This window comes from Apium graveolens, chromosome 4 (genome assembly GCF_009905375.1).
Source record: "Apium graveolens cultivar Ventura chromosome 4, ASM990537v1, whole genome shotgun sequence".
In the NCBI taxonomy this organism is placed as follows: domain Eukaryota; kingdom Viridiplantae; phylum Streptophyta; class Magnoliopsida; order Apiales; family Apiaceae; genus Apium; species Apium graveolens.
In genome coordinates, this window is record NC_133650.1 from 44,974,781 (window position 1) to 44,982,679 (window position 7,899).

Sequence of the window (7,899 nt, forward strand, 5' to 3'; positions counted from 1 at the left end):
TTTCAAATCTCAGCTGATCATGATCATTGAAATCTTCAAGTCCAGTAATCTTCTTGTCATCAAATGAGACATTGATAGATTCCATGAAAACCCTTGTTCTTAAATTGTAGACTCTGAAGGTTTTTGTGGAAAGTGGATATCCAACAAAAATTCCTTCATCAGCTTTTAAATCAAATTTGGATAGCTGTTCAGGATGAGTCTTAAGAACAAAACACTTGCATCCAAATACATGAAAATACTTCAGATTTGGCTTCTTTTTCTTCACCATCTCATATGGTGTCTTTCCATGCTTGTTAATGAGTGTTGCATTCTGAGTAAAACAAGCAGACTGCACAGCTTCAGCCCAAAAATAGGTTGGTAGCTTTGCTTCATCAAGCATTATTCATGCAGCTTCAATAAGAGTTCTATTCTTTCTTTCAACAACTCCATTTTGTTGTAGAGTTCCAGGAGCAGAAAATTCCTTCTTGATTCCATGGTCTTTACAGAACTCTTCCATGATCAAATTCTTGAACTCAGTGCCATTATCACTTCTTATGATCTTCACAGAATCTTTGACCAATTTATCCAGTTGCTTGACATGATCAATCCAGATAGATACAGTTTCACTTTTTGTGTGCAAGTAATACACCCATGTGTATCTGGTGAACTCATCCACTATGACCATAGCATATTTCTTCTCTGCAGTAGACATGACATTCACTGGACCAAATAGATCTACATGTATTAGGTGATAAGGCTCAAGAATTGATGATTCAGTCTTGCTCTTGAATGAAGATTTTCTTTGTTTAGCCTTCTGACATGAATCACAAAGGCCATCAGGAGCAAATACTGATTTTGGCAGTCCTCAAACCAGATCTTTCTTGACTAGTTCATTTATATTGTTGAAATTTAAATGAGAGAGTTTCTTGTGCCAATTTCAGCTTTCTTCAATTGATGCTCTACTTAACAGACAGATTGCAGAACCATCAGTACTTGTTGAAAGCTTGGCTTCATAAATATTACCATGCCTGTATCCTTTCAGAACAACTTTGCCTATAGATTTGCTTACAACTTCACAGTGTTCTTCAAAGAAATCCACATGATAACCTCTGTCACAGATTTGACTAACACTCAGCAGATTGTGTTTAAGTCCTGAGACCAGAGCTACTTCTTTAATGATGACATTCCCAAGATTGATATTGCCATATCCCAGTGTTTTTCCAATGTTGCCATCTCCATAAGAAACACTTGGGCCAGCTTTCTCCACAAAGTCTGATATCATGGCTTTATTTTCAGTCATATGTCCTGAGCATCCATTGTCCAGAACTAGGACGTTTTTCCTGTTGCCCTGCAATCACAAAGACCACTAATGATTAGTTTTAAGGACCCAGACTAGCTTAGATCCTTTGGCCTTATTAAATTTGTTAACATTTACAGCGGATTTAGCATCAGATTTTATGTTAACATTTTTCTTATCAGTATTTACCCTATCAGACTTTGTATCAGAACTTACACTAGAAGGAACAATGCTAACTTTCTTTAAAGAAGGTTTTATTTAATAATAATCATAGTACAAACTATGATATTCCTTACAAGTACAAATGGAATGCCATAAACTACCACAATGAAAATAAGGATTTTGTGGCCTATATCTAACAGACTGACTCCTAACTCCTGACTTTGAAGGTAAGGAGTTTATGTTCTTATTCTTCCTGAAAAAAGAAGCCAGATGGTTAGAACTTCCACAATTATGACATGTTTTTCTAGGAGCATTAGGAACAGGCTTATAATCATTGCTTTTATTTACACCTTCCTTTCCATTCCTATTTTTCCTAGGTGACTTTACCTTGTTTACATTCTTAACATCTTTCAGCTTATACTTAAGCTGCTTCTTAGTCATTAAGCCTACGTTAACTTCAGTTGGCTTTTCCTGTTTTATTTGTCAGAAGTTAATTCCTCTTTTTACAGGAAAGATTTTCAGAAGTTAATCTTTCACATGTTAAAGTTTGATCTCTATAACTAATGAAAATGGTTTTAAGATATCTTCTCAACTCATTAATATCATCAGTATGAAAGGCATAAGTAGTTTGAGGTCCCTTTAACTCAGCTGCTTCAGAACTGCTATCAGCATTTACAATCAAGGCATAGTTCACCTCACTTTCAGAATCTGAAGTGTCTATCCAGCTTTTCTTCTTTGTGACAAGAGCCTTGCCTTTGTCACTCTTCACTTTCTTGCAATCAGGAGATATGTGGCCTTTCTCACCACAGTTGTAGCATTTGACATTTGTGTAATCTCCTCTGTCAGACTTCCCTCCATTGCCTTCAGATTTTCTGAAACTCTTCTTATCAGAACTTGCACCTTTCCTGGAAAATTTCTTTCCCTTCCTGAATTTTCTGTATGCAATCCTTGTGATTTCTTTCACCATAAGAGTACATAGCTTCATCATCTCTTCATCAGCATCCATCTCAGGCAAGCTTTCAGTTTCCAAGTCATCATCACTATCAGAACTTGATGACTCAGTACCAGGCTTTGTGATGAGCGCTTTTCCCTTGCCTTTCCTTAAGGTAGCTGCTTTGGGGGATTCTTCCTCAGCCTTAAGAGCAACTGTCCTTGACTTTCCTCCTTTCCTCTTGCTTCTTTGTTCCATCTCAAGTTCATGAGTCTTGAGAATCCCATAAATTTCATCAAGAGTTGTTTCTTCAAGATTATAGTTGTCTCTTATAATTGTGGCCTTCAAATCCCAACTTTCAGGAAGAGCTAACAGGAATTTAAGGTTCGAATCTTCAAGATCATACTCCTTATCAACTAGTGACAAATCATTCAAGAGTTTGACAAATCTGTCATATAAATCAGTCAATGAATCATTAGGCTTTGATTCAAAGTGTTCATACTCTTGAGTGAGTACAGTCTTCCTGTTCTTCTTAATCGAATCAGTTCCCTGGCATCTTGTCTCCAAGGCATCCCACATCTCCTTTACAGTCTTGCAGTTAATTACCCTATTTGGCATTACATTATCAATGGCACTATGCAGCAAGTGTCGTACCTTAGCATCCTTAGCAATTGATGCGATATCTTCAGCAGTGTAATCACTCTTCTCCTTTGGTACTGATTTTGCTGCTTCACCTGCAACTGCAACAGCGAGTTTGGTTGGCTTGTGAGGTCCTTCATTGATTCTGTCAAGATATTATGGATCTGTAGCTTCCAGAAACATAGTCATCCTCACCTTGCATATGGGATATTCAGATGGTTTCAGTATGGGAACTCTAATAGCCTCATATCGACTATGGATTTGAGTCTTTGGAGGTTCTTCAGTTTTGGTGGGCTTGGTTGGAGTTTCTTCTTCAGACATGATTATTTTTGGATCTTAAACTATTTGTGTGTTAACAGATAGGCTCTGATACCACTTGTAAGGTCACACACACTGTAGAAGGGGGATTGAATACAGTGTATATCACAATCAAATCGAATTCAAAGAACACAAGTAATAGAAAACAAACTTTATTAAACTCTGTTACAATGTAGAACTGCCCTCTCTCAGTGATGAGCAAAATATCACGAGAGCTGCTAGGGTTATAATAAATATTATTCTCGATAATGATAACACATATAGTGTAAACCCTATGTCTGTGTTTATATACTACACAGTTACAAGATAATAGCTAATTGATATAGAATATAATTCTGCTTCCTAAAATATATCAATTAGATATCTTTTCTTCCAAGTATTCTATTCTTCATAGAAAATCTTCTTCATGCATATCTCTTCTTGCGTTTGTCTTGATCTTCTTTCCTTTCAATCAGCCGCCTTCCTTATCTGAAAGTTTCCTTTAAGTCCTGATATTATCTCCTGATAAATATCTCCTGAACCTTAAGTACTGATAACTTAAGTTCTGATTTCAGTATATGTGCTGATATCCAGTTAAGTACTAATTTGTCCTGTTTAAGTAAGATCTGAAAACTAAACACAAATCATATTAGACATGACATTATCAAATATATCTAACATAATCTATTCCCTATATCCAAATCTCCTAACAATCACTGATAAGAACATAAAAATTGATTTGACAAACAGGGCAATTTCCAATTTTTATAAAAACACAACCAAATCTCTACAAATCACCTATCAAACTGAGCCTGAGATCAATACAATCCAATACAAACATCTAAACTTACAAATAATCCATCCTAAACTCAGAAATTGAAGTACAAAATTGAAACTTTATAAAATTAGCTCGACTTAGTAGGTTTTGCAGTCAAATGATACCAACGACTACATGATTCGATTTTAGGGATTATTAGGAAATATAATTGTTCCAAATTTAAAGAAATTGAAGAACAATCGATTACGCGAAATACTCGAGCTTGATCGATGAACTCGATATCAAAATGATCTTCTCGATCAGGGCTTTAATTTGATATGCTGATTACTGCAAACGAATTGATAGATCTCCTTCTTTGAATTGATCTTTGAATACAGAATTCTCAAACTCTGCAAATCAGGTAAATGAAAGAGGAAAAAAAACTGACCTTATCTGATTTTTTTGATTATGTGTTATATTTATGATTTTTGTAAAAATAGAAATATCAGATTTGGCTATTTATATTTAATAGAAAATATCCCCGATAAATCACAAATCGATGTTTTACTCCCTAAATTTAAAATAGCTAACTCGAGAAAATAATTTTATAGGGAATGATTTTGAAAATAATATTTTTAGATAAATATAAAATATATACCAAAATTTCACAAAACTATGAATTATTTAAAAATTCAAAAATAATGTGTATTTGAAATGCGTGTGATTTTATAAAAATAAAAACGTGAATTTTTGTAGGCTTTGACGTCCCGGTGGGGACCCGGACCGTTTATTTTTAAGAAACGGAAACGATTCCGAAATTAACAGAAAACCCCAAAAACACATAAAATACATTCAAACGCACATAAAACGAGATAAAACAAGAAACTCGATAAAGACGCAAATAAATACGAGTCCAGATTACTGATCGATTCATATAAATACAGTTTAAACACATATTAACTACTTGAAAATTTTTCTGGTCCACACGGGAATACAAATAGCATTTATAACACGTAATATTATGGCAATGAACATTTTAAACTTATATATAAACACATAAAATTTATTCATTTAACATAAAATATTTACATAATTTTCCCGGATATTATAGTTTAGCTCAAGTTTAGTTGCAGTGGCCATGTGAGTTTTTGCAGATGTGCAATCCATTAGTTCAAACTTCATCAAAAGATCATAAATATATTTGGTTTGACTAATGAATATTCCATCACTAACTTGCTTAACTTGTAAACCAAGAAAGTAAGTTAGTTCTCCCATTATGCTCATTTCATATTTACTTTGCATCAATTTGGCAAACTTTTTGCAAAGTTTTTTATTTGTAGAGCTAAATATACTATCATCTACATAAATTTGAACAAGTATGCTAGAGCCATTAACATTTCCAAAGAATAAGGTTTTGTCAACAGTACCTCTAGTGAAGTGATTTTCTAAGAGAAACTTTGTCAAAGTATCATACCAGGCTTAAGGTGCTTTCTTCAATCCATAAAGTGCTTTCAAGAGATAACAGACATATTCTGGAAAATTTGGGTCTTCAAAACCAGGAGGCTGACTGACATAGACTTCCTCCTCCAAATCTCCATTTAGAAAAGCACTTTTAAAATCCATTTGATAGACCTTGAAATTGGCATGGGTTGCATAGGCTAGGAAAATTCTGATGGCTTCGACTCTTGTAACAGGAGAAAAAGTTTCATCAAAATCTACTCCTTTTTCTTGACATTAGCCCTTAGCAACCAATATAGCTTTGTTCCTGACCACTATGCCATTTTCATCCGTCTTGTTTCTTCATACCCACCTGGTGTCAATAGGATTCTTTCCTTTAGGCTTGGGTACCAGCTTCCAAACTTTATTTCTTTCAAATTGGTTTAGCTCCTCCTGCATAGATAAAACCCAATCAGGATCCAACAGAGCTTTTTCTACCTTTTTAGGTTCTTCCTGAGATAGAAAGCTGCTATATAGACATTCCTCTTGAGTTGTTTTTCTTATTTGCACTATTGAAGATACATCACCAATGATCAATTCAAATGGGTGATCTCTAGCCCATTTTCTCTGTTGAGGTAGATTAACTCTAGATGAAAAGGCCTTATTGTGGTTTTGATGAGTGGCAGAATTTTGATTATCAAAACCTCCCCTTGAGTTTATGGATTTTTGACTTGAAATTGAAGTTCTTTCTGATTGTGATCTAACTTGGCTTTCAACTCCTATTGATGGACCAACGGATGTTGTTCTTTGCCTTTCGATGGATGATGAAGATTGTCTTTCAACAGATGATGCACTTGGTCTTTCGACGGATGATGAATTTTGTGCTTCATTAGTTGTAGATATTTCTGTATTGTCCTTAGACATTGGTTCTTGATCACTTTCATCATCACTATCATCACAAATCATCTCAACATTATCAAATTTGAGTCTTTCATGGAAATCTCAATCTTGTAGTTCTTCAATCTTCTTATCATCAAACACAACATACACAGATTCCATAACAATGTTTGTTCTAAGATTATAAACTCTATATGCTTTTCCAACTGCATATCCAACAAAATACCTTCATCTTCTTTGGCATCAAACTTCCCATGCTGATCAGTTTGATTCCTTAAGATATAACATTTACAGCCAAATACATGAATAAAGTTTAGTGTTGGCTTCCTATTCTTGAACAATTGGTAGCATGTCATGCATTTTGCTTGATTAACCAAAGAAATATTCTGAGTATAGCATGCAATATTTACAGCCTCTGCCCAAAAGTATGTTGGTAACTTTGATTCTTCCAGTATTGTTCTTGCAGCTTTAATAAGAGATCTGTTCTTTCTTTCCACCACTCCATTTTATTGTGGAGTTCTTGCTGCTAAAAACTCATGCATGATCCCATTCTCTTCACATAAAATCTCATCACAGAATTCTTGAACTTAGTTCCATTGTCACTCCTGATTCTTCTTACATTGAAATCAGGATGATTATTGACTTGTGTTATGTGATTGATGATAATTTCACTAGCTTCATCTTTGGATTTTAGAAAATATGTGCAAAAGAACTTTGAGAAATCATCCATAATTACTAGATAGTATCTTTTCCTTGAGATGGACAATATATTGACTGGTCCAGATAAGACCATGTGCAGTAGCTGCAGAGGTTCTTCAATTGTTGAATAAGGCTTCTTTCTGAATGATGCTTTGATCTGCTTTCCTTTCTTACAGGAATCACACAATCCATCCTTTAAGAATTCCACTAGAGGAATACCTCTTACCAAATCTTTCCTAACCAATTCATTCATAGTCTTGAAGTTAAGGTGGGATAGCTTCTTGTACCATAGCCAACTTTCATCTTGACTTGCCTTGCTAAATAGACAAGTGATAGATTCTGTATTTGATGAGTTGAAGTCAGCTAAATATACATTTCCTTTTCTCACTCCAGTGAGAACCACTTTGTTGCTTCTCTTGTTTGTCACAACACAGGCTTCAGAATTGAAAGTTACTGAGTTGCCCTTATCACAAAGTTGGCTGATACTTAACAAGTTGTGTTTGAGTCCATCCACTAGGGTAACTTCTTCACTGATGACATTGTCTTTTGAATTCAAGCCATATCCCATAGTATAACCCTTACTATCATCACCAAAAGTGATACTTGGGCCAGCTCTTTCCTTGAACTTAGTGAGCAGGGTAGAATCTCCAATCATGTGCCTTGAGCACCCACTATCCAAAAACCAAAGATTCATTCTGTTTCCCTGCACACAACAAAATCAAATCAAGTTGATTTTGGTACCCAAGTTTCATTGGGTCCTGTTTTGTTAGCCTTTTTCTTAGGTTTCTTAGGCTTGTCCCCATT